Source organism: Solanum lycopersicum, chromosome 4, assembly GCF_036512215.1.
Source record: "Solanum lycopersicum chromosome 4, SLM_r2.1".
Classification (NCBI taxonomy): domain Eukaryota; kingdom Viridiplantae; phylum Streptophyta; class Magnoliopsida; order Solanales; family Solanaceae; genus Solanum; species Solanum lycopersicum.
The window spans coordinates 38,728,535-38,754,313 of NC_090803.1; positions in this window are offsets into that span (position 1 = coordinate 38,728,535).

Below are 25,779 nucleotides of genomic sequence, written 5' to 3' on the forward strand. Positions count from 1 at the left end.
AAGGTTGTTTAGGACATCTACAGAGGGTGTATGGGATGTCTCTCTTTGTGTGACTTAAGCGAATCTTAGGATGATTTTAAGTGAGGAAATCACATGTTATAAGTGTTGTTTTAAGAGGATTTAGCAATTCACTATAACAGCGAATATAGTTCACTACAAAGTGATCTTTAAATTTGATATCATTGTTATATTATTATCTTATGTGTTTCTAAAATAATTAATGATTTTATTAATGATTAAAATATGTTTTATAAATGAAAAGTTGCATATTTCCAATAAAGTCCATTTTCATAATTTTTATGCATAAAGTCGTACTTAGTACATGTGGTTCTACTAACTCCATGCTTTTATCTATAATTATAATTCTTTGTAGGTAAGGAGCTTTGAGAAGTGAAGACTTGGACTTAGAAGATTGTTCAAGAGAAGTTGAAATATGTCCTCACTTGTCTCGAGGGCATATATATGTATGTCCCAAGTATTCTTGTGTCTTAAGATAATGAGATTGAGACTTAGTATTTCCTATTACTTTTACATGAAAGAGATTTTGAACACAATATTATTTTTTGTGAAAAGTTTTAATTCCGCATTACTTTTCGCTATGTATATGCAATGAATGATATGAAAAAGGCTTGTCTAAGAACTCCGAGAGTCGACGACGCCAGTTACAATCCAAGATTGTAGCCTAACTTTTAGGGTATCGTTTTGGGTTGTGACAGTATTAGAGCATGAGATTGAATTATCTTAGACTAAATGAATCTCTCAACCACGTCTATGTAAGTTCGTGTTCATAATTGTTAAGAGCGCCACACTTATAGATGGGAACCTACATGATGCCTAGGAAACTCTCATTTTCTTGGAAATCTTATATCGTGCCATTAGAGTATACTTATGGTGTGCTTTTGCATCCAATACTATTGTTTTTATTAAAGGATGACTAAACATTAAAAGGAATGCGACAGGAAGACTTGAAGAAGAAATCTCCAATGCCGGAGCTCCTCCCCGCGGTGATCAAGTTCCTCCACTTGAAGAAGATGCTAATATGGAATAAGCTCCGATAAATCCTCCTCCTTTGGCGAATGAGAATATAAGGGTCTCTCTTCTTCAAATAGACCAAGCTGTCACTACTCAAGAACAAGCCTCCACAGCTCAAGCCCAAGCTATCACAGCCCAAGCCAACCGGAAGGTTGTACCCCGTCTAAATCAACAAATTGCTACCATGGCCTCCCGTCTAAGGGACTTTACTAATATAAACCCTCCTAACATCTAAAGGTCTAAGGTTGAGGAATAACCCTAAGAATTAATCGATAAAGTTTATAAGATACTCTTGTCTATGGGGTTTTCCACAATTGAGAAGTCCGAGTTGGCCACTTATCAACTCAAGGACATGGCTCAAGCATGGTTTGTGCATGGAGGGATAATAGGTCATTGAGTGGTGGCCCGCTGAATTGAGAGATATTCAAGTAGGATTTTCTTGATCAGCTCTTCCCTAGGGATATGAGGGAAGCTAAAGTGGTGGAGTAAATCAACTTTTTCCTATGAGGTATGATACTTCATGAATACTCCTTGAAATTCACAAAATTGCCAAAATATGCTCCTTCTTTGGTTTTCGATCCTCGAGATAAAACGAGTCACTTTGTGACGGGGGTGTCGGATGATTTGCAAGAGGAGTGTCATTTGGATATGCTACATGACAGCATGCATATTTCTTGTATTATGGTACATTCCAAGCATGTGGAATAGGCAAGGTCTAAGAGGAAGAATAGAGATGCCAAGAGGGAATGATCGTTTGAGGGAGGTTATTCAAAGAATAGGCTTGAGATACAAGACAAGCCTAGATTTAAGATGCGGGTTTCTAGTCAAGTTCCTTCCAATTTCCCTAAGGGTAGTTGTGATAGGGTGTATAACCCTAATCCTAAGAAGGGAAAAGGTGCTATTTCACCAACCGAGAAGCCAACTTGTGGATAGTGTGGAAAAAAGCACTATGTTGATTGCCTTAAGGGGACAGACAATTGTTTTGGTTGCGGTAAGAGCGGGCAAAAGGTTAGGGATTGATATAATGTGAGGGATCAATACAAGGGTAGTGGTCAAGCTAAAGAAAGTGGTTCAAATGTGGATCCAAAGAAGAACCTCTTTTATGCTCTCCGCTCTAGAGGTGAGCAAGAGACTTCTCCCGACGTGGTGACCATTATATTGAAAGTGTTCTCTACTGATATATATGCCTTACTTGATCCTGGTGATACTTTATCAATTATTAGTCCTCTAGTAGCCAAAAATTTTGACATTTTGCCAATATTTTCCATTAGCCTTTTATAGTGTCTACTTCGGTTGTTGAGTTGGTTATTGCAAAAAGGGTGATAGAAATTATCCTATAATGTTGCCCAATTGAGTTTCTTATGTTGAATTAGTAGAACTAGATATGCTTGATTTTGATATTATATTGGGTATGAATTAGTTGCATGCTTTCTTTGCTTCTATTGATTGTAGGACTAGGGTGGTGAAGTTTAAATTTCCAAATGAACCCGTTATAGAGTGGAAGGGGGGAAACTCTATTCCTAGAGGGCGTATCATCTCTTGTCTAAAAGAATGCAAAATAATCTCAAAAGGTTGTCTATACTATATTGTAAGAGTCAAATATCTTGACTGTGAAATTCCTCCCATTAGTTGGTCCCCGTAGTTAGTGAATGTCACAACCGAAGAGCACCCCCCCTAGAAGTAATGTGGCATACTTGACCTCTCAGAGGTCTTATACAAGTCCATAGTTATCATTAATCGCATTTACATAGTAAATTTAGTGGAAAATTTAAAACTTTTCAGAGCACCTCATATGCTAGATACTTTACTTTATATGCATATAAAATATAAGTCATAATACATATACAAACTCTAAGTCTCTTTTCCATCTTAGACTCAACAACATTAGAATACATTTGGGATACGACTCTTAAGACATAATACAAAACTATACAATATTTAATAGACTTTACAATAAGTTCACATTAGGACATCCTTGGACTTAAGGATTCTTTTATATGCATCTCTTAACCATTCAAGACATCCTTTAAGCATACATAACCTACACTTTTTGTAAAAAGTAGAGAAGAATGGGATTAGTACAAGAATGCACTAAGAATGAAAACCATGCATTTAAAAGGGACCTTTTTCGTGAAAATCATATTTCATTCCTTTTTGAGTAAATCCTTATGAAACCTTCAAACAATAGAATTTAAATCATTTTCATACTTCATAGAAACACTACCAAAGGCCAAACATCATAGAAAAGCACATATAGAATTTAAGTCCAATTGGAGGTCACTTTACAGTGAGCTCATTCCTCTTTACAATGAACTATTTCTTTTAATTCATTAGTCTCCCAAGTAATCCGTTAGGGATACTTGCTGCAATATATCACCTTAGGACCACAAGGAAAATCATACATATCATCTACACAAGAGAACACATACCATCATAGAAGTATAATACCATATGGACATAGTTAAGTCAAGACCTTCATCATATAGTCAACAAGATGAACATCTTGCATAAACATTCATATCATGCACATATTCATAGCAAGTAGACAAATACTACAATTTTATGCATAGGGAACACATACGTAGTGACATGCATGAGAACACCTTCCTAGAACTTCCTAAGGAGCAACTTGTGCAATGTCTAGATGGGTTCATTAGTTCCACCTATTCTAAGCAACCTCCCTTAAGTCATTTTATTTAGGGTCTTAGTCATTAAGTTTCATGGTCCATTTTACTTTAGGGAAACTATAACCTTAACCAACATAGACCATGTGATGCTAAACATGGAATCCAATGTCATAAAATATCACACCGATAAAGGGTTGTCTATCAGCCAAAGTATAACCAAATGAGACATAGCTTTATAAGTGGATCCACTAGCTAGTATCCTACGGCGGCAATATAGTTATATAACTTGGAGGTACATGTGAAAACCCTCTTTATGCCTTGTAGCTATTAACTTATGGAAACCCTATGCTCATTGAGGTATTGTGGTTATCCACCTCATGAGATTTATCATAACCTGCCTTCCTACTCTATGAAAGGACACAAACTCATATTCAAGTTCACTCGGTACTAAGCTAAGTTCCCTTCATTGAAAACCTTTATTATATTTTTACTTTATAAATCATAATTTTAGGAGAGTCATCCCCTCATATGCTTAACTCATAGGACATAGATGGAAGTTCATCAACCTAAATCGTGTAAAGAATCCTTTCACATGAACATAGCATATCTAAAGCATCATCTAGTTTAGGGTACACACGAATAGACCATTCAAGGCCCATATCTTGACTAGATATTCATACATGTGTGTGTGTGTGTACATATATGTGATCAAACCTTTAACATAACACATTAAGTCACATAAGTACATACATACATATTCATACATATAGAAACCAAAACTAGAACTATCCTATCAAGGTACACATGTGCAATGCATAGGATAAGTCTCATACCCTTACCCATACTAGTACACCTATCAATTCATCCTATAAAGGAATACATAACATAATTCACATACATATACTTTACATGCATAGTATTTCATATTAGTGAATATGAGAACAACCTTTCTTTTAGACACCATGACCTATAATACTTCTAGTATGCATATGAGTGAGTGTGTGTGTATATTGGACAACATGATCAAATAATGGATATCAAACACATATCGAGGCAGCCGCCCTCTTATACCATAATATACCTACAATCATAAACCACACAACACACAATAGCATAGGAGACAAGCCAACTTCATAGTACACTTAAGACTACTAATTTGTGCTATTCATGCATTCACATAGGGCTACATACGTAAGGGATTATCAAACATTTTTAACTCATCAATGGAATAACCTATACTTCACCCTAACATGGATATACACATTCTTAAACAATAGTCATACAACCTAAATCACAACTACAAAAGGAAAGTAGACATAAGCTTCACATAGTATCATCATAAGCACATTCTCATATATTCATCAATTTTCCTTCATGTACATGGTAAACACATATATAGATTGAAAATTAAGTAAACATCTCCACCATAAGTGGACCATACCACACAATGCAATACAAGTCTTCATCAACATTTCTATAAAGAATAGAGAAGTATAAGAATAGAGGAAATAAGCATTCATACCAACTCCTCAACATTTGATCCTCATTGATCAATACACATTTTTTACCAATAATTCATATATATGGAAGTATGTAAATTTACTTTAATCATATAAGAAACCATGTACAAGTCGCTACAAGCTTATACTATTATATAATACAACACATCACATACTAGCAAAGTAGAAGAACATAAATCCCTAGCTAACATCACTTGCATTGATTTTAATTAATATTTCATAGATAATGTAAATCTAATAGAGTAGATAATCATACATTTAATCATAAAAAATAATTCTTAAATCTTTTCAAGATCAAGCTACAACATATACATTAGACTTGTCAATTTGCTATAGTGTAGAGAGGGAATTAACCAACCCTATCGATTCTCTAGGACCTTGATATTCCATCATATTTTAACAATACTGTACATACCAGGCAGCAGCTAGATAAATCTCTTCATCAAAAGGAAATCATGCTTCATCTATCAAAAATTCAAGATATCATCATACATAATATTATCCATCGATAAACTAGAAGACAGGTCATTTCACATAAGCAATCTTTGCTTCAATCATACAAGATTCGTATTCATAATCAAATCATGATACTAACCCAAAAAAGTAGATTCAAAATCCACATAAATTCTAGTAAATAACATCAAATAAAATCACTTCAATATAATCGAATCATAATTCAATCTATAGCAATTCAAGATCAAGCCCATACAAGGCCAAATAATTTTTGTGAAGGAGCATGGGTTCATCATGAGATCGGAGTAAAATTCACATTAAAACCACTGTATTAACTTCAATTAATCATGATTCAATCATTCAAAACCTTTTCAGAAAGAACCCATGAAAGATTGAAGAATAAGGACTTTGATCATATTTTTTCTTCTTTGAAATCATTGAGAATGGATCTCTAGATGAAAAAATAACTAGAGAGAAATATCACCATACCTTTTTCTAGTTTAAAACCTCTAAGACTTGATGATTCACCCATGGAAATGCTTGAATCTGTTCTTGAGCTTCACCAACAATGGTGGTTTCTAGAGAGATTATTTTGGGAGGGAAAGGCTTAAAACATGTGGGTTGATTTTAGAATGGCTTGATACGTTTTTGATGACTTATATAAACCCAAAATAACTTACATAAACCCATAATAATAATTTTAGGATGTGGGGTTAATTTCCCATTCACCCATTTAATTAACAGCTCACAGGCTGCCAGTTGCAGGCCACCGTCGACAATGGCAATGATGGGGCACCGAGGCCATGACGGGTCGTTCCTGGACTCTGTCGCCTGACACTTAGCAAAAAATGGATTAATACCTGTCCAAGACATATATACCTCAATAACATCTTCTCGACGGTCCGTTGGTTGACCAACGATCCGTCGTTGGGTCCGTCAATGCACACTGCCCAGGCAGTGTCTTAGACAACTTTGGGTCCTTCTTTTGGGGACCTATTGAAGTTAAACCCGTACGTTTCAAACATGATTAGGAAACTTAACAATTTATACACATTCAACATATATTTCATCAAAAATAGACACCTATAAGACGTCCAAACAGTCCAAGCCCTATTATGACACACGTTGAACATCTTAATGGCTATTTTTTGAACGCCTTAGACGTTCTTTGTCATTTGACGTCTAAACTTTACTAATTTTCATATACAATCATTTAAAATCATTATAAACCATTTAAAGACTTTATAAACTCATTTCATACAAATTTAAGCATGCATAGACACATGAAGCACATATGCTACTAGTAGTCAAACATTTTGGTCGTCCCTTGACGTTCAACTTCCAAATCAATTAAAACTTTGCATACTGCCCCTAAAACATATAATAAGACATTTTAGGACCTTATAAACTTAAGACAAACAGGTTAGTATCTATACATTCCATCTCATTTTGAGGTCTTACAGTGAATTGCCGGAGGTCTATCCAAATGATATTCCCGATATTCCTCCCGAATGGGAAATTGATTTTTGTATTGATTTGATACCAGATAAAAATACCATTTCAATTACTCTTTATCGGATGACTCCGGTCGAATTGAAAGTGTTGAAGTCACAACTCTTTCAATTTACTAGACAAAGGCTTTATAAGACCTAGTACTTCTCCATGGGGTGCTCTTGTTTTGTTTGTGAGGAATAAGGATGGGTCTTTAAGAATTTGTATTGATTACTGCCAACTCAAAAAAGTCACAATCAAGAACAAGTATTCTCTCCCTTGGATTGACGACTTTTTGATCAACTCCAAGGGGCAGGCTACTTTTCCAAGATTGACTTGAAGTCGGGGTATCACCAACTTAGGGTGATAGGTGAGGATGTACCAATGAAGCCATTCTGAACTAGATATGGTCATTATGAGTTCTTAGTAATGTCTTTTGGTCTCACTATGGCGGCGTTTATGGACCCAATGAATAGGTTGTTTCGAAATTACCTAGATTCATTTGCCATTGTCTTCATTGATGACTTCTTGGTATATTCAAAAAAATGAGGGTGAGCGTATGAACCATTTGAGGGTAGTGTTGCAAGTACTTAAAGAACATCAAATGTTTACCACTATAGAAAATGTGAGTTCTGGTTGAGGTCATTGACATTTCTTGGTCATATCATCTCTAGTGAGGGAGTTAAGGTTGATCCAAGGAAAATAGAGGCGGTGAAAAATTGGCCTAGACCTTTGACTCCAACTGATATTAGGAGTTTCTTGGGTTTAACGGGTTACTATCGTAGGTTTGTGGAGGGTTTTGAGTCCATTGTATCTCCCTTGACTACCTTGACCCAAAAGTGTAAGAAATTTGAGTGGTCGGAAGCATGTTAGAGAAGTTTTCAAATATTGAAAGATAGGCTACTTCCGCTCCGTGTTGACCTTACCGGAGGTTACAAAGGGTTTTGTGGTGTATTTTGACGCATCTGAGTGTTCTTGGGGTGTGTCCTTATGCAATATGGGGAGGTAATAGCCTATACTTTTAGGCAACTTAAGGTACATGAGACAAACTATCCAACTCATGACCTTGAGTTGGCGACCGTGGTTTTTTTCCTAGAAAATTGGAGGCGTTACTTGTATGGTGTCCATGTTGATATCTCTACCGATCATAAGAGTCTCCAATATGTGTTTACCTAAAAGGAGTTGAATTTCCGACAGAGAAGGTGGTTAGATTATTGAAAGATTACGACATTAGTGTCCTCTATCACCCCAGCAAGGCTAATGTGGTTGCAGATGCCTTAAGTGGTATGACTATGGGTAGTGTATCTCACATAGATGAAGTCAAGAAAGACCTAGTGAAGGATGTTCATAGGTTGGTTAAGTTGGGTGTGAGGTTGGATGATTCTCCGAATGGCGGATTCAAGGTCCATCATAACTCTGAGTCATCAGTGGTAGTTGAGGTGAAGTCCAAACAATACCTTGATAAATCATTGATAGAGTTCAAGGAATCGGTCCTTGGCAAGTTTAACAAGGCATTCTCCCTGGGGGGTGGTATTTTAAGGTGCCAAGGAAGATTGTGTGTTCCCAAGGTAAATGAGTTGAGGGATCGGATCCTTGAGGAAGCCCATGGGTCACGCTACTCCATTCATCCAGGTTTTACAAAAATGTACCATGACCTTAGGGAAGTATATTGGTTGAAAGGTATGAAGAAGGACATAGCGGAGTTTGTTGCTATGTGTCCGAATTTCCAACAAGTAAAAGACGAACATCAAAAGTCGGGTGGATTACTACAAGAAATCCAAGTTCCTACTTGGAAGTGGAAAGACATCAATATGGATTTTGTAGTGGGTCTACCTCAAACTCAAAATCAATATGACTCTATATGGGTGGTTTTGGATAGGTTGACCAAGTCCTCTAAATTTAGTCTCGTCAAGTCAACTTATTCGGTGGAAGATAATACTAGGATCTTCATATATGAGATCGTATGTTGCCATGGTATTCCGTTATACATGATATCGAATTGGGGTGCACAATTCACATATAGGTTTTGGAGGTCATTCCAAAAAGGGTTGGGTACTAAGGTGAAGTTGAGTACCTCTTTTCATCCCCAAATGGATGGTCAAGCAGAGTATACTACTCAAACCCTTGAAGATATAATTAGGGCTTGTGTTATTGATTTCAATGTGAATTGGGATAAGAATTTGCCTTTGGTAGATTTTTCTTATAATAACAGTTCTCATTCATCCATTTCCATGGCTCCCTATGAAGCCTTGTACGATAGGAGATGTAGGTCTCCTAATGGATGGTTTGAAGGGGGAGAAATTTCCCTTCTTGGTCCCAATTTGGTTTATAAGACTTCGGACAAAGTTCATATCATAAGGAACCGATTTCAAATGGCCTATCACTGCGAAAAGTCTTATGCCGATCATAGGAGAAGTAATTTGGAGATTGAAGAAGGTGATAAGGTGTATTTGAAAATTTCACCAATGAAAGGGGTGATTAGATTTGGCATGAAAGGGAAGTTGAGTCCTCGTTATGTGGGTCCATAAGAAATCTTGAAAAGGGTTGGTAAAGTAGACTATGAATTGAAACTTCCTAGTGAATTGGCTTCGGTTCATCCAATTTTCCATGTTTTCATGATTAAAAAGTTTATTGGTGATCCCGAGTATATTCTTCCTATTGAGGGTCTTGGTGTCAAGGATAACCTCTCTTGAGGAAGTTCTGGTCAAATTCTTAATAGCCAAGTCAAAAAATTAAGAAATAAAGAAGTGGTTTCCCTAAAGGTGCTATGGAAGAATCACCTAGCTGAGGGTGCAACATGGGAAGCCGACGCCAACATGAAGTCCCATTACGCTCATCTATTTGATAACTAAGGTTAGAAGCTCTTACTAATAATGAAAATAATAATTAAAATTAAAGTTGCTTTACTTTTTGGTGAAGTCCTTCAAAATGTGCAATTTTGAGTAACTTTACAGTGATTTACAGTGAAGTGTAACATTTTAACTTGAAATTTGGCACTATGTCTTGTTTGAGTTATCTTGTGCATTTTGATATGATGAGTCTTTACGAAATGACATGTAGCATGTTGATAAGTTGAATTTTGACATAATCGGATCATGTAAAGCATGTTGAGTTAATGTTGTTGTTGTGAGAAGGATATTTCTTATAATGTAATGTTGGTCCTTATGTACGGTAATTGAAGTTTTGAATTTTTTTGTGTAAGTAATACGATTGATATTATTATGTATTGTTGTTGGTCGGATACTAGTCTTGAATCTATTCCTTCCTTCTAGTGATTTTTAGTGTCATTCTGGGATCAATGTTCCTAAGGGGGGATAATGTAACATTTTTATAATCCAAGACTATAATTAAAGCCTAACGTAGGCGCCATGAGGTCTAAACATTGTTTTAAGGCCTATTTTAATGAATTTAGGTCATTTAGTAAGTTTAGGAACCAAAAGGTCCAAGAACGTATATGACGTCCGGAAACTAATTCTAGTAGATACTAGCGTGCCTAAGCCTGTTTGACGAGCTTTTAGAAGTCAGAAATCTATGATAATTGGCAGAAGGGTATTTAATAGGTGTTTAATATGATTTGTGTTCTAAATTTTTGGGTACGACTCCACAAGGACAAACCAAGGGCCCTTGAGGAGGACCCTAGCACATTGGAGGCAACACTGCTTGGGCAGTGTGCAACCACAAGATGCAAAGGATAGCTTGTGTGTGCATCAATGGGGTGTCAATGAAAACCATAAAACAACACTTAGCCAAAATACTGGAGCCCTTGCCTGCACAAGTCTCTGATCAAAACTCTGGTTGTGAAGCACGGAGGAAGGCCTGGTAGTCGATGGACCAACCATCCGTCGAATGTGGTCTCATCTATGGACCTACACTTTTCCTGCACATTTTAAGATAGTTTCATTTAATTATTTAAGGGTTTAGGTGTTTAATTAGGGGTTTAAGGGAGCCTAATTAAGTTAATTAACCCCCCCATTTAAAGACTCCAACCCTCATTAGACTAAATATAACTCACAAAACAAATCCTCTTCCTTCTCTCTTCTTTCTCGCTCTAATTTGGAAGACACCATTGAAGACTAGCTAGGGGAGGGATTTGGGGGCTGTAAAGGAACGAATTTTCACTATCAAATATTCATCAAACGTTGAGGTATGGGATGTAATTAACCTTTGAGACCTCTTTCCTCAAAGGGTTCCTTCAAAGTATTTTCAATAGTTGGGTTTTCATGTGGTTTCTTCTCAATCACGAAAATTAGGTTATGAATTAATTTTTTTATGTTTTCTATTGGATAATATGAATAGATTAACATACAATCTAACTTAATTATGTTATATCTTGATGTTTGATTTAGTTTGTAGATATCATTATACTTTAACCCTAGCTTTGGTAATAATGTGAATTAGGTTGGAATTGGTTCAATCAATTTGGTTATTGGTTGAATTGCTATCAATTGATGTTTTTACATTTATCATGAACAAGTTTGAGTGAATTATAGTCTTTCATTCTAGGTCTTGGGAAGATGATCTAGGTTAGAAAGTGAATTGACCTAAGGATCTTATCTTAACCTATGATTTAGTATTGAATTGTGATGTAGTGATTCTCCTAAACTTTTTATGATGTTTATTATTGAATTATGATTTTGTATACCTAAAATTTGGGTTGAATTAAGGGTTTGTGGTAATACCTCGATGATGGAATAAGTAGGAGACTTGGTAGGTCTTGTGATCTCAATCCTTTACTTCAAATTGTGGTTAATTATGATTATGTAATCATGTGATATTGGAGTATGCCTTGTATTAGAATTGATCAAGTGGTATGATGTTAAATTGAAATGTCTTGACTATGTTGTAAGGTTGATTAAGTTGTATATGTTATAGGGATGGTGATGTCTATCAATGTCACTTATTATGATTTGTTTTTGCTAATGTGTTAACCTCACTTATATGAATTCTAATGAAAGGATTTATACTCATGCAATTCTTATTGAGCTATTGATGATGATTATACAACGGTTAGACCCTATGACCTAAAGTAAGTTATCATTGATAATTAAAGGCTTAAAGACATTTCAAAAAGGGACTCTAGCCTAGCACCGAGTGACCTAGAGTGAGGAGTGTCCCTTCCCACATAGGGAAGGTAGGATCACTAAAGTACTCTTGAGATTTGAGACTACAATGCATGTATCATAAAGAGGGTCCCAATTATATCTCCTAGTTCTTGAACTATGTTGCCCCATAGGAATACTAGCTAGTAGATCCATGTAGTTGCTAGATTTTACGTTTTGATAATACCTTGGCAAGTAGTCCGCCTTTCTTCTGTGTAGGGTTTTATGACACCCAATTCCACACTAGCTCATGTGGTATAAGTCGGTTAGGGAAAGATATTCCCAAAAGGTAAAATTAATTAAAAGATTGATCTCTAACTAGGATAACCTAAGGGGTATAACTTAGCTAGGTAGGGGTATGGGACTCTACGTAAGCACTGCACTAGTTAGCCTTGAGGGGAGTCTTAGAAGGATGCTCTTATGTATGTTTATACTTATAATGATATATGATACATATATGATGAACTTGCACATTGTTGATACTATATGTTGATTAGTTCACTTATGAATATGTGTTGGCTTATATTGTTAAAGTAAGATGAAATGTATATCTAAATGTCATGTTATGTGATGTAGGGTGTTATTGATGATTCTTATTGGGTTACTTAATTGAGTAACGCTATGGAACTTTGCTTGATCCTTGCACTTGTTGACTTGATGGAGGTTCATGGGTAATTGTCTTGCTTTGTTATAATAAAATGTACTCTTATTCATGCTTATCATTAATATGGCTTGAATGTAGAGTTACTTCAGTATGTATCTACTTATATGGTATGAATGGTTGATTTGACTTGACATGATATTGTACAATTGTGAGCAACATGTCTATGACTTAATAAATGTGAAATATTCATTAGTATGGTCTTGTTGAATATGCATTAAGGTTTTAAATGCAAAATGCATACTTATTGAAATGTCCTTTTCTTAGAATATTTTACAAGGATATATGCATATGGTCTCATACTTACTACAAGTGGCGTACTAACCCCATTTCTTCCCTTTTTCCCAATATTTTGGGTTCCGATCATTGAAGGATCATTCGAGACAATATGAAGAAGTCTTTGATATTCTCTACCATCCAAATGGGTAGGTCCTCACTTTCAGAGGGCGATGCTAATATCTAGCTTATGGAGTTGCTTTGTTTCCTAAGACTCTTATGTTTACTCTATTTTCATTTGAATATGATTTGTATAAGCCTATATTTGGCTTATTTACATTGATGTAGGACTATGTCCAAATTTGTATGATCGTTTAGATGGTATGAGATGAGACAATCGCTTAGATGGTGTGTGTGTGTGTGCAATAAAAGTAGAAGGCTATGTAACCTTCCTATACGAAGGGTCTTTGTATACTCGATATATATATTATATGTATGTAGAGGTCTATGTAAACCTCCTCGTAGAAGTAATGAAAAGTTTTAAAATTTCCGCTAAATTCGACATATTAATGTGATGATGTAAGCTAAGAGGCTAGTCTTAGTCCTCAAAGAGGATGACGCTAGTTACGTCTAGGGGGTAATTCAAAGAGTATTACTCAAGGATCATATTCCCTTGCTTGAGATTGATAAACTCCACTACCTTAACTTCCCTCCTCTCACGGGGAAAGTACTTACAAAGAAAAGTTTCCTTAAATTCTTCCCACTCAATAGAACCCGACTCCTCCGGCTTATTGTCCTACCATTGAGTGTACCATATTTGAGAAACAACCCTCAATTGGTATGAAGACAACTCAACCTTCTCCCTAGATGTAACCCCCATAGCACTCAACACCTTGTACACTCCATCTACGAACTCTTGGGGATCCTCTCCCACCTTAGAGCCAAGAAAGATAGGAGTATCATCCTCACAATATCTCTTAACCTAGATGTCATAGTGCTCTATGCAACATTCACCCTAGGCACCAAACTCAAATTCACTTGAGTAGTCACGGCTCGGGCTAAAGCAAGCAAAGACTCTCTAATATCCCTATTACTCAACTCCGGGACATCATCACCTCCACCCACAAAAGGGACTTGATCATCTTGAGCACCTCAACTTCCTAAAATTTAGAGGAATCTCCTCTTGCACCTCATTCTCCTTAACTCTCCTAGTGGGTGTCCTCCTCGTATTCATCTTCCTAGAATAACAAGGAAAACCGTAAGAAAGGAGTACTCATAAATTTTACTCTACGGCATGACATAGGAGTAGAAAAGAAGGAAAACTCTATCGTCCTATAGCCTCTCACCCATAGATGTGTAGTGACTTACAACGATGGCCAAGACTCTACTTGACCTGACTTGGTGAGACATTTCGATTCCTAATACTACTTTCATATCCTATATTCTGATACCAAGTTTGTCATATCCCAAAAACACACCCTAGAAGTTAGGGTCAATCTCGGATTGCAACCGGCGTACTTGACCTCTCGGAGGTCTTGTACAAGCCCATACATATCATTCATCGCATATATATAATGAAAAGTAGTGCGGATTTAAAACTTTTCACAAAACATTTCATAGTCTTTAAAAACTCTTCCATATAAAGTCATAGGAAATACTAAGTCTCAATCTCATCAATCTTAAGACACGAGAATACTTTTGGTACACGGCCCATACACAATACTAATATAAAAATACTTAGTCTATTACAACATTTAATAAGAAACATAAAAGACATACATGCCCTCGAATAAAATGAGTACATTGTTCGACTTCACTTGAACGATGGTACTATCCAAGTCTTTCTTCCCAAATGCTCCTCACTTACCAACAACTAAAGAGATAGATAAAATCACGGAGTAGTACAACCACTTGTACTAAGTATGGCATAATGCATGAAAATCGTGAAAACTGACATTTATTAAGAATATGCATCTTTTCATTTAAAATTCATATTATAATCATAACAACAACATTTAACAACTTAGAAACACATAAGTTAACATTTAGACAATTTAATCCATCTTTAAGCCAACTTAACAATGAGCTCAACTCACTGTACAGTGAAGGAATTCATTGTTACGGTGAAGTTGCCTATTTCTTCCATAGACACTTTCTATCATGTATTCATCCCACTAAAAGCTATCCTAAGACTCGCTTAAGAAACACAAAGAGAGATTTCCCATACAATCTCCCTAAGCATACCAAAATGACCCTAAAGAATGCATATAATAATAATACGATATTCTCTTGCCAAAGGCTATCAAAAAACTTACTTAAGTATATAAAGAAAATAATGTCCATGATTGAAATTTTCAAGACTACCTAAATAATCCTTAAGATTTCCTAAGTTTATATCATGTCCACATTATTGAACAATTTCCCTAACTAGAGTCATTCTTAAGACTCATCTAGATAAGATACAAAGTGACCATTCATATGCCCTCTTTACATCTTAACAAGACAACCATTAACTACTCCAGATAAGTACTTATTCAATTAAATATACTTTCTTAACTTAAGTCATTCCATTCATTATTTCATTTAGGAGACATCCAACACACAAAGGACATTCAAGTAATGGTCTTCGACAAGACCTAGGAACTCCAATTAACACCTTCAAAGCCTACTGTGCAATGTCTATATATACCACCACCTAAACTTCATAGAACTTCTCTATTGCTAATAAGTATTACATATGATGTGAATAGGTAATAACTTACGTAGACCATGATAGTAAGACATGGAATCCCAAGCTCTAATCTACTCCAATGAGGGTCTTCTACTTGCCAATGGTAGAACTTAGACACATACCAAATAGGCACATGATAAAGGAATATGAAGGGAATTCTTTGTAATCTAGTCTCATTCTTTAAATAGAACTTCTTCCCTTACCATACTCACTCGGTGCTAGTCTCATTCCCATAGAGTAATTTACACTTAAGGTTCATATAAAGGGGTTCCATATCAAGTTCATAACCCAATCACATTTACCGTACCAAAGAAAAGTCCACTAGGGATACCTCACAATGGCGACAAGAAGCTCATCATGACTTCCATAATGATTAATATGATGTTGTTCCATTCAATTAACCTTAAGTCTATCATTCCTTTAATTTGAAGGATACCATTATGGCTTCCGACTTCAACATTCATAACTTTATCACTAGGTTCATGGTTTCAAACAAAAGACCCTCTTAACGTCATTTAAGGTCACATGTCATTAATAAATTCATTACTAAGATACTTAAGCATCCTAAGTCAATATATCAGATATTCACATTCATACATACATCAAACAAGGACACAAGTCAACCAAGACAACACACCACATACTTCACTTTAACTCATAATACTGTCATTTTATATACTATCATAGCAACATAAATATGATCATCATATACTCATATAGTCAAGTAGGAAAACATACACCAACCCTAAGACTATACACACAAAGCGACATTCATAGTCTAACATGATCACCTACATTACATCAAAATAGCACATATACTTTCAAATACATAACATTTAAACAAATATTGTCATACTTCATATAATCAAATACAAAAATAACTACATTACTTCATGTAGTTTGCCGAAAAGGCCATGATCATTACATTACTTTAAATAACACCGCCAAGGCCCCATCAATTGCAATTTAAGCACCTGACACTGCCACCATAAGTGGACCATACCAATTACAACATAATTGAAGTAAAATAATCATAAAATAAAGGGAATAGGGAAGATTACCACCACTCCCTTCTCAATACCTCAAACCAAGGCAAAATCACCCAATTCAAAATCATAAGGCCCTTACCCATGGCCATAACCAACAATTCAACATAATTATAACAATATTCAAAAAAAATAGGTCAAATTAATACATATTCATCAATATAATGAAACCTATATATCAATTTACAATAATTATTACATCAATCAATAGCCTATATGAAACTGTATTAGAATTCATCAACATTAGATCAATATCAAGTAACCCATAACTTAGCCAAAAACTAGGGTTCATCCAATTCATGGGTTAATAGGTTATTTTAGTTTTAAATCATCAATACAATAACAATTCAATCATTATTCAATGTTAATAAACCATTAATGCAAGAACCCATGGAATAGATCATAAAATTAGATAATTCAACTTTGAAATCTTTAGAAAACATATTTGAAAGTTGGGATCCTTGATGAAAAGAGTTTCAAGGATCAAAAATCATATCTTGATGAAGCTTATTTTATAATTTGATGAAGAATCTCCACTAAGTTCTTCAATGCAAGACCTTCCTTGAGTTTTGGCTCCAATGGAGTTCTAGGGAATTTCTAAGGGATTTGGTGTTTTGATTTGAAAGAATGAATTATTCTAATTGTCAAAATACTTATATACATGTTTAAAATATCCAAAATACCGCTTAGGAATCTCCAAACCTCTTATTTGGAAGTGGGATGAAATTATAAGTTCACCCTTCACTTGGCAGTGAACTGCACACAAGAGACAGACCCATCGACGGTTGCCCATCGAAGGTCGGTTCCTTAACCAACGTATCGTCCTGTTGGTCCGTTGTCTAGGACTGAGGCCTTCCTTAGGATTTCTCTCCCCTATGCCTAAGTTTCAATCTACGAGATGCCACCAACGGGGCGTCGATTGCCAACCGTTGGTTGGGCTGGCTTGGACAGTTTTGGGCACCATGAAAGGTTCTTCTTCAAGGACCCTTGGATGATCCTTGGAGATGTTTGCATTTACAATTCCAACCCAATCATGATTGTATATGAGTTTATCACCTCTCACATTAATTTGTGTTATTTTGATTTTCTTTTTTTGGTGAATAACATTGTAAAGGTTTACATTTGGATTGTTAATGGAGAAACATTATAAATCATTTTCATGTACATTATTTTAAATGATTTTTTGCTAAAATAGTTTTTAATCACTTTTAGAGAGTTAAGGTAAACTGAAAAGTACATAGAAGAACTTGGCAGTAAGCTATATACATTTCCGTTCGTGAAAATGAACGACTGATATTGCAGCACGAATGGTTAGAATTCAACGATTAGTTTGTACGTTGCGAGTTCTAGTGTAGGTTATAGGTCGTACTTGTAAGTTATTTTTTAATAAATTATATTCTTTGAATCATTCCGTATTTATATAGGTTTTAATTTATTTTTTTTGGTAAATAACATTGTAAATGTTTATATTTTCATTGTTAATGGATAAACAATATAATTAACTTAATGTAACTTATTTTTAGTAGTTTTTGCTAAAATAACTTTCAATCACTTTTGGAACGTCAAGGTAAACTTAAAAGTACATAAAAGAACTTGACAATAAGGTATATACATTTCCTTTTGTAAACATGAACAAGTGCTATTGCAGCGGGAATGATTAGAGTTAACGATTAGACTGTAGGTTGCGAGTTTGAGTCTAGGTTTCATATTGAAATGTTTTAATTGCTTTTTAAAAAAATCACTCCCTTCAAATTTATCTTGAAAAATTATACTCGGTCTTTTTGGGAATTTGAAATGTACCATCATAGAATTTTAACAAACAATCCACTTTAACACAAAAACATATAACAAAGTTAGTTAAAAGTAAAATTTAATTAGTTCATAAATAGAATAAAAAACATATACATATACTTAAATGATAAATTAAAATCATATAAATTGATCATAAAAATTCTTAGAAGTACCAATTTATGCAAATATAGCCCCAACAAAGAATTGCATAAAAGATGATAAATTACAATCCAACCTTAGGCAAAACAACAAATATATGATCAAACTCAGAATCAGAAGCACATTCATAAAAATTTTGATTTTCTAGTTCTTCGTCACTATCAACAGGCCATACGCTAACCCGAACAAGACTTGCATGTTCAACAGAGCAACAATGATATGGTAGTTATGTCAAAAAATGGGATTACAAAGGCAAAAACTGCCAATAATGTTGATTAAATTGTCCCTCCATTCTTTTACTTGTCTTCTCTGAGGGAGATTTTCTTTCATTTAGCCAATGAATTCGACTGTGTGACATCTGTTGCTGGCTCCAGCGAAAATGGTAATAATGGCAAGCACATATGATGTGCCACTGTGTCCTTTTTTTTTGTTGGAGTCTCAAAACCTTTGCAATGTAAGAGCTGGGCATTATTTTAAAAAAAATCCATCTGTCAAAAGGAGCAGAGAAAAAATTATTTTAAGGATCTTTAAGTTTGTGAGTAAGTAATTAGACGAAAAAATACGATGAAAATAACAAGCTGAAAAAAGATATAAAAATGAGTACCATTCTAATTTTTTATGGGGCTTTTTTTATTTCCATCATTCATCCACCTAGTCATAAACAAAACCTTTTGTTCTTCTTGTTCCCTTGTCCTAACAGACCAAGAGAACATAGAGGAAATCCAAAATTGTCACCTTCTAGAGAACACTTTTTTCACCATCCAAATTGTTGAATAGAGTTGAACTGAAAACACTACTATTTAGAAAAAATATTGATGAAATCAAAACTTAATAATATTGATATAAAATTTGTTAATAAATATCTCAATCGGATATTTATTATGTCTTTGAATGACGTAGATGTCACTCTTTCAACTATATCTATCAGTATGTCATGTTCCATTTTTCTAAGGAATCATAAATCTTCTTCACAATTTTAGATTTAGGAAATTTTTGAAATTGTTTAGGATAAGTGTTCCGTAGAGTGATTTTTAATAGAATTGTGTGACTTGTAATATTAGATCTTTATTAAGGCTAGTCATGAAAGATTTCAGATTTATTGACACGTGTATGGTGAGTTGTGTCACTCCAATTGTGAGCTACATTTACTAAATTTTTTCAATAACATGATGATATTAGATTGGAAGAAATAAACAAGAAAGATGTTTTAATAAGATGCCTAAAAAAATAAACTAAATAATTAATTCATGATTATATTATATTATATAGATTAATAAATGTAGAAAATTTACATTAATAAGTGACCAGTCCAAAAACATTTAATGAATTCAATGATTATTATTAATTGTTGCCTATACGTGTGCTATATATTGAATATTTTATTATGTGAATTTAGTTAATTACAAATATTCCTATGAACTGATTATTGTTAACTAATTGTGGCTTATTTGTGAGTTATTTATTTACGTGTCGAGTATTGCATTTAACTATTGGATCCTAAAAACATAAACTATTTTAAACAGTTATGAATGAAACATATCTCTTAAAAAATGGGAATAAAAAAAATAGAGTTCAACAAACTGAAAAATAAATAAAGAAGACTTATTTTTAAATCCATGTATTTGTAACTTGTTTGCATAGGCATAATTTGAACTTGTAATGATGTCAAACGAATGTTATTCATATTGCAGTAGTGATATACTATTAATGCCTAATATGTGGGAAGAAATAATCAATTGTTCTTACAGTGTACTACTACTACTAAGAATGTTTAGCTACTCAACATGTTGACAAACAATTGCACGCATTTAGCTAAGCTAACACGCTACACTCTGAAATAATAAGTTGAAATATTGAAAATGCTTTGGAAGTTGCTACATTAATACAACCATTTAATTAAGTGATTTGTGTAATTCTCTAGTATGTTCTATGTATGTGCCTCTCTTTCCATTACTTGATTCTTTTAAATTTATAATGACAAATAATAAGAAAAATATATAATGAAAGATAAATATTTAAATAATATAGTTGGAACAACATAATTAAATGATATTATATTGTTTATTTATATATCTGTTAATAAAGAATCCTCTCACGCTGTAATAGCATTTGTTTATTTTATTCAAAAAAATTATTTTATCTATTTGACTTATGATTATTAAAAAATGAAAGAACAACAACAAAAAAATACAGATGTTTAAATCACAAAAATTGACACGTGTCAGTATTCTAGTATAACACACATAATACTCACATCATTCTTCTTGAAATTTTACTACTCGTTTAGACCCCAAAATCTACCTTGTTTAAATTAATCAATTTTAATTGTTAATCGTTTGAATATGATATTATACATTAAATCAAATAAATGTAGATGATTGATTTAGCATTTGATTCCATTGGTAGGGGTTTAGTTGAAGAAATTGTAGAGAGGAAGGTTTTATCGTCATTAAAAGATCTAATAAGTCTTTGATTGAGGTATACAAAAAAATATTTTTAATTAAAGATTTATTACTTTATTGTTTACCTACACATGCATTTTGTAGTTACAAACTCCTTAATGAGTAGGAAGTAAACAACAGATATATGGCAAGGTGTCGTTGCAAGATGTTAAAATTAGTCCATTCATACACTTAAATGATATGATAAACATATCATTCAACAGTTTCATGGATAAATGTGTAGAATGTGGAAGTAAAGAAGTCATGTATCGCAATGACATGGTAATAGCTCTTTTTTTATTTATCTTTAGTACATATTCGAGTTGTTAATTCGTTATGTTTAGTAAATATCTGTTTATTTGATTTTATTTTTTCAGTTTAATTTTTTGTAAAAACATGAATTCAGATGTTAATTCTAGAATTCATTCACAAAGCTTCAGAAGGAGGTCACGATGGATCAACATATGCATTTGTTTTAATCTTTCTATATTTAAACGGTAAATATAGACAACAAGGGGTGAAGACAATTAGCGAAATCGAGAGTACACAAAAACAAAGGAAATAACAAGGCAGTATCGACGTAGATTTCAACAAATCTTATATTATATTTTTTGTGTTATATCTTTTATTTGATAATAACCCTCCCCCTATTTTTGCACTATTAAGCATGTTCCTATTATTCATAATACTGACTTGGATAATTCATCATATGATAATTGTTATAGTTGTCTTAGTGATTAAGAAATTTAACACTTTCGTAATTATGCCCTTTACGTAATATATGTATTTATCTAGTGTAAATATATTTTGTATTATGATGATAATATAAATATATTTTATGTAATTTGACATGGTATTTTATCTTCTCCTTTGATCATATTACTATCTTTCTTTTAATCAAATACCAATTATTTGACATTATTACAAGAAACATGGTGTAATTCATCATAAAATTATGACAACTCAAACAAGTTGCAATTTTTTTGCTCTTGGGTTCTTGCATGAATTAATCTAGAGTGTTTTGTAATAGTGAGTGTATTTGTACGTGCAATGATGAGAAATAAGTAGCTTAGAAAACTAATTGAAATTTGTTCCGTGCATTTAATGAATGAGACATATTGACAGCTTGTATAAGTCCTCTGCCAAATATATTTTCATTCGTTCAAATCACCTATTTGTTTTGTTCATCTCTACCCTTTGTTTTCATTTCTTAACTATTTTAATGCATAATAGATCACATTATTAATTACAGTTCCGTATTAAATATACAGGGATCACAAAATGAAATGCATAATAAATTCAAAAAATTAATGAACATGATTGGATTCGTGGGAACATTTTGGATCAGAAACATTTAAGATATCTCCCTACATTTATTAATGCACCATATAATTATGTCAATTCAAGTTTGACTCTTTTACATGACAATAATAGTCAAGAAATTCAAACAATAATAAACACCGATACAAGCCTCTATAAATGAACATCATTGACTTCATTTAAGAATGAGTATTGAGAACATATTAATGTAATAAAAATTCTAAATTTATAAAAACAAATAAATCATGAATGTGTTAAAGAAATGTGTTCCTTCTTTTTTTTATCTGAATCAAAATAACTTCATGTTTACATTATAATAAAAAAATTACAATAAAAAGCATTTCCCAAATGTTGTAACACAGCTCACCCACCACGTGTCACATTATCTTGAAATTTCAATGAATAACCTTCTTGAAAACTAAGAATTACAACTCACATCTATTTTATCTATTCTATTCAAGAAATCTCCAAGAAATCCTTCCATTGCACAACCCCAGAAATTAAGTAACACTAAATTATGAAGAGGTTTTGTGTTTCTGTAGAAACAATCAAGCATGGCATACTCATAAACATTGTTGATAAGAGTTGTTTCTAGGTCATATAAAGACCTAATATAAATCTCCGATTGAGGTATTTATTAACAAATTTTTTATAGATATTTGTTAAGTTTTGATTTCATTATTTCATTTCAACTCTATTTAACAATTTGGGTAATGAAGAGAGCGTTCTCAAGAAGATGACATTCTAGGAATTTACTATGTTCTCTTGGTCTATTAGGACAAGAGACCAAATATAACAAAGAGTTTTGTTTATGACCAGGTACATGGTGCTGTAAATAAAGAATCCCTACACAAATTTGGAATGATACTCATTTTTTATATCTTTTTCAGCTTGCTGTTTTCACCGAGTTTTTCAATTTGAATTTTTTCTCATGAACTTAAAGATTCTTAAAATAATGTCTGTGTGCTCCTTTTGATAGATGGATTTCTAAAACTATATTTTTCCATCACTTGCATTGCAAAGGCTTTGGGACTTTAAAAAAACAATGGCGCAACATATGTGTTTGTTATTATTTCCATTTTCGCTTGAGCCAGCGACAGATATGACGCGATCAACTTCATTGGTCAAATGAAAAAATCTCTCCCCAAGAGAAGCAAATTAAAAGAATGGAGGGACAGTTTAATCAATATTATTGATAATGTTTCGATTAGTAATCTCATTTTTTTGATGCAACTACCAAATTGTTGTTGCTCTGGTGAACATGAAAGTCATGTTTGGGTAAGTGGATGACCTGTCGATAGTGACGAATAACTTGAATTTCAAAAATATTATTAATGTGCTTCTTATATTGAGGTTGATTCTGTATTTGATGTTTTGCCTAAGTTTGGATTGTTTTATCTTTCTTGTTTGTAACTTTTATTGGATCTAAATTATGTGCATAAATTGATACTTCTAAATATTATTAAGATCAATTTAGTAATTGTAATTTAACCTTTTAATTATATGCATATGTTTTTATTCAATTTATGAACTTAATTACTTTCTGTGTTTAAGTGGGTTGTTTGTTAAGATATTCAGATGAGAAATTTTATGTTGTTAAGCAAAACAAGACAATTCAATTTTATTTGACGCGAGATGTTATTGAAAAAATTATAAAAACTACAGACCTGACCTAGACTCGCACACGTGACCTATATGGTAATCATTTAAGTTTTTACTATTTTGTGCTGCAATAACATTCTTTAATAATTATCAAAGAAAATATATTTACTCTTAATATAGAACAATTTCAAAAAAAATTGTATTGAAATTGTATTGATTATATTATATATTTTTATGGTAAGACTCCCAAAATATGAATTCCATTTTTTCAATGTTAAAAATATAAAGAGTCGCTCATAAATAGTTCATTTTCAAAATAAACTCTCTTTGTCAAAACTTATTTTCACGATAAAATTTTGACTCCAAAATTTAGTTAAAATTTTTCTAAAATAAATAGTATTTAGACGCGTCTTTTTGTTATAATCTTTGTATCCAACGTTTTAAGAAGCCGAAAAACCCTAGAAATCTACAACCCTTTGCATTCTAACGTCTTTACCAAAAGCATCATTCAATGAAAAATTTGAAGATGATTTTCTCTTCCTTAGAATCACTAGACAGTGGATTACTTGACAACATTGTAGAAAGGGTGACCTCTAAATCGTTCACGGATTTGATTAATTTCAGACTAAGGTAATTGTAATTTTTCTTTTCCAACAAATTGTTTACTTCTTATATACTAAACCGTTGATTTTTCAGTTGAAAAATTTTAATGGTATAGGACGTCAAAGATGGCCTTATACGAATTTGTGGCTGTTAGACGTTCCAATTAATCCATTTATACTCTCAAACTATAAAAATCACAAAAATTTTGAGACGTTCATTAACTAGTGCATAGAATGTGGAAATACTAGATGGTTGTACAAAACTGGCGTGGTTTTTTAAAATATTTATTTTTAAAAAAATAATATACTCTGGTTACACAATTTTATCAAAGCTTTAATCCGTTCAAATTCATCGTTATGTGCTTTCACTTTTAGAGAAACTATTTGGAAAATAAAAATATAGATGAAGCACTTCAAATGTTGGAGAAAGCATTAGGAGGCCACAAAACCTGCAAGATATGTGTTTGCCTTAATCTCTATATTCTTAAGCGGTGAATCCAAAAGATATGGACTACAAACGATTTGTGAGATAAAAGTAACACAAGAACAAAGACAAATAACAAGGAAGTGTAGACAACGTCTTCGAGAACTCTTAGGCTTACTTTCTATGTTTAATTGTGTATTTTTTGTTCACACCCCTCCCTCTCCCAAGTTGTTCCACTAGACTATTACATGTACTTACTAGTCAATTTCTTAAATTGTTTTTTATCTCAACTATATTATGTATGTTTAACTCTCTCTTATGTATCAATGATCTTCACAAAAAATTACAAATATTTAAATAATGTATTATAAAAGTGAACATCATAGCACATTAAATAGATAACACTTGAGTATATGCTATGCAAAGAGTTATGAAGACAGAAATTGAATAGCTACCAAAATGATTTTTTTTTTAAAAGTAAAATAAAACATTATGAATAAAACTCATAAACATAATACAACATTTACTAGTATCAAGATAATAACTCGTATATAAGCAAAGTGC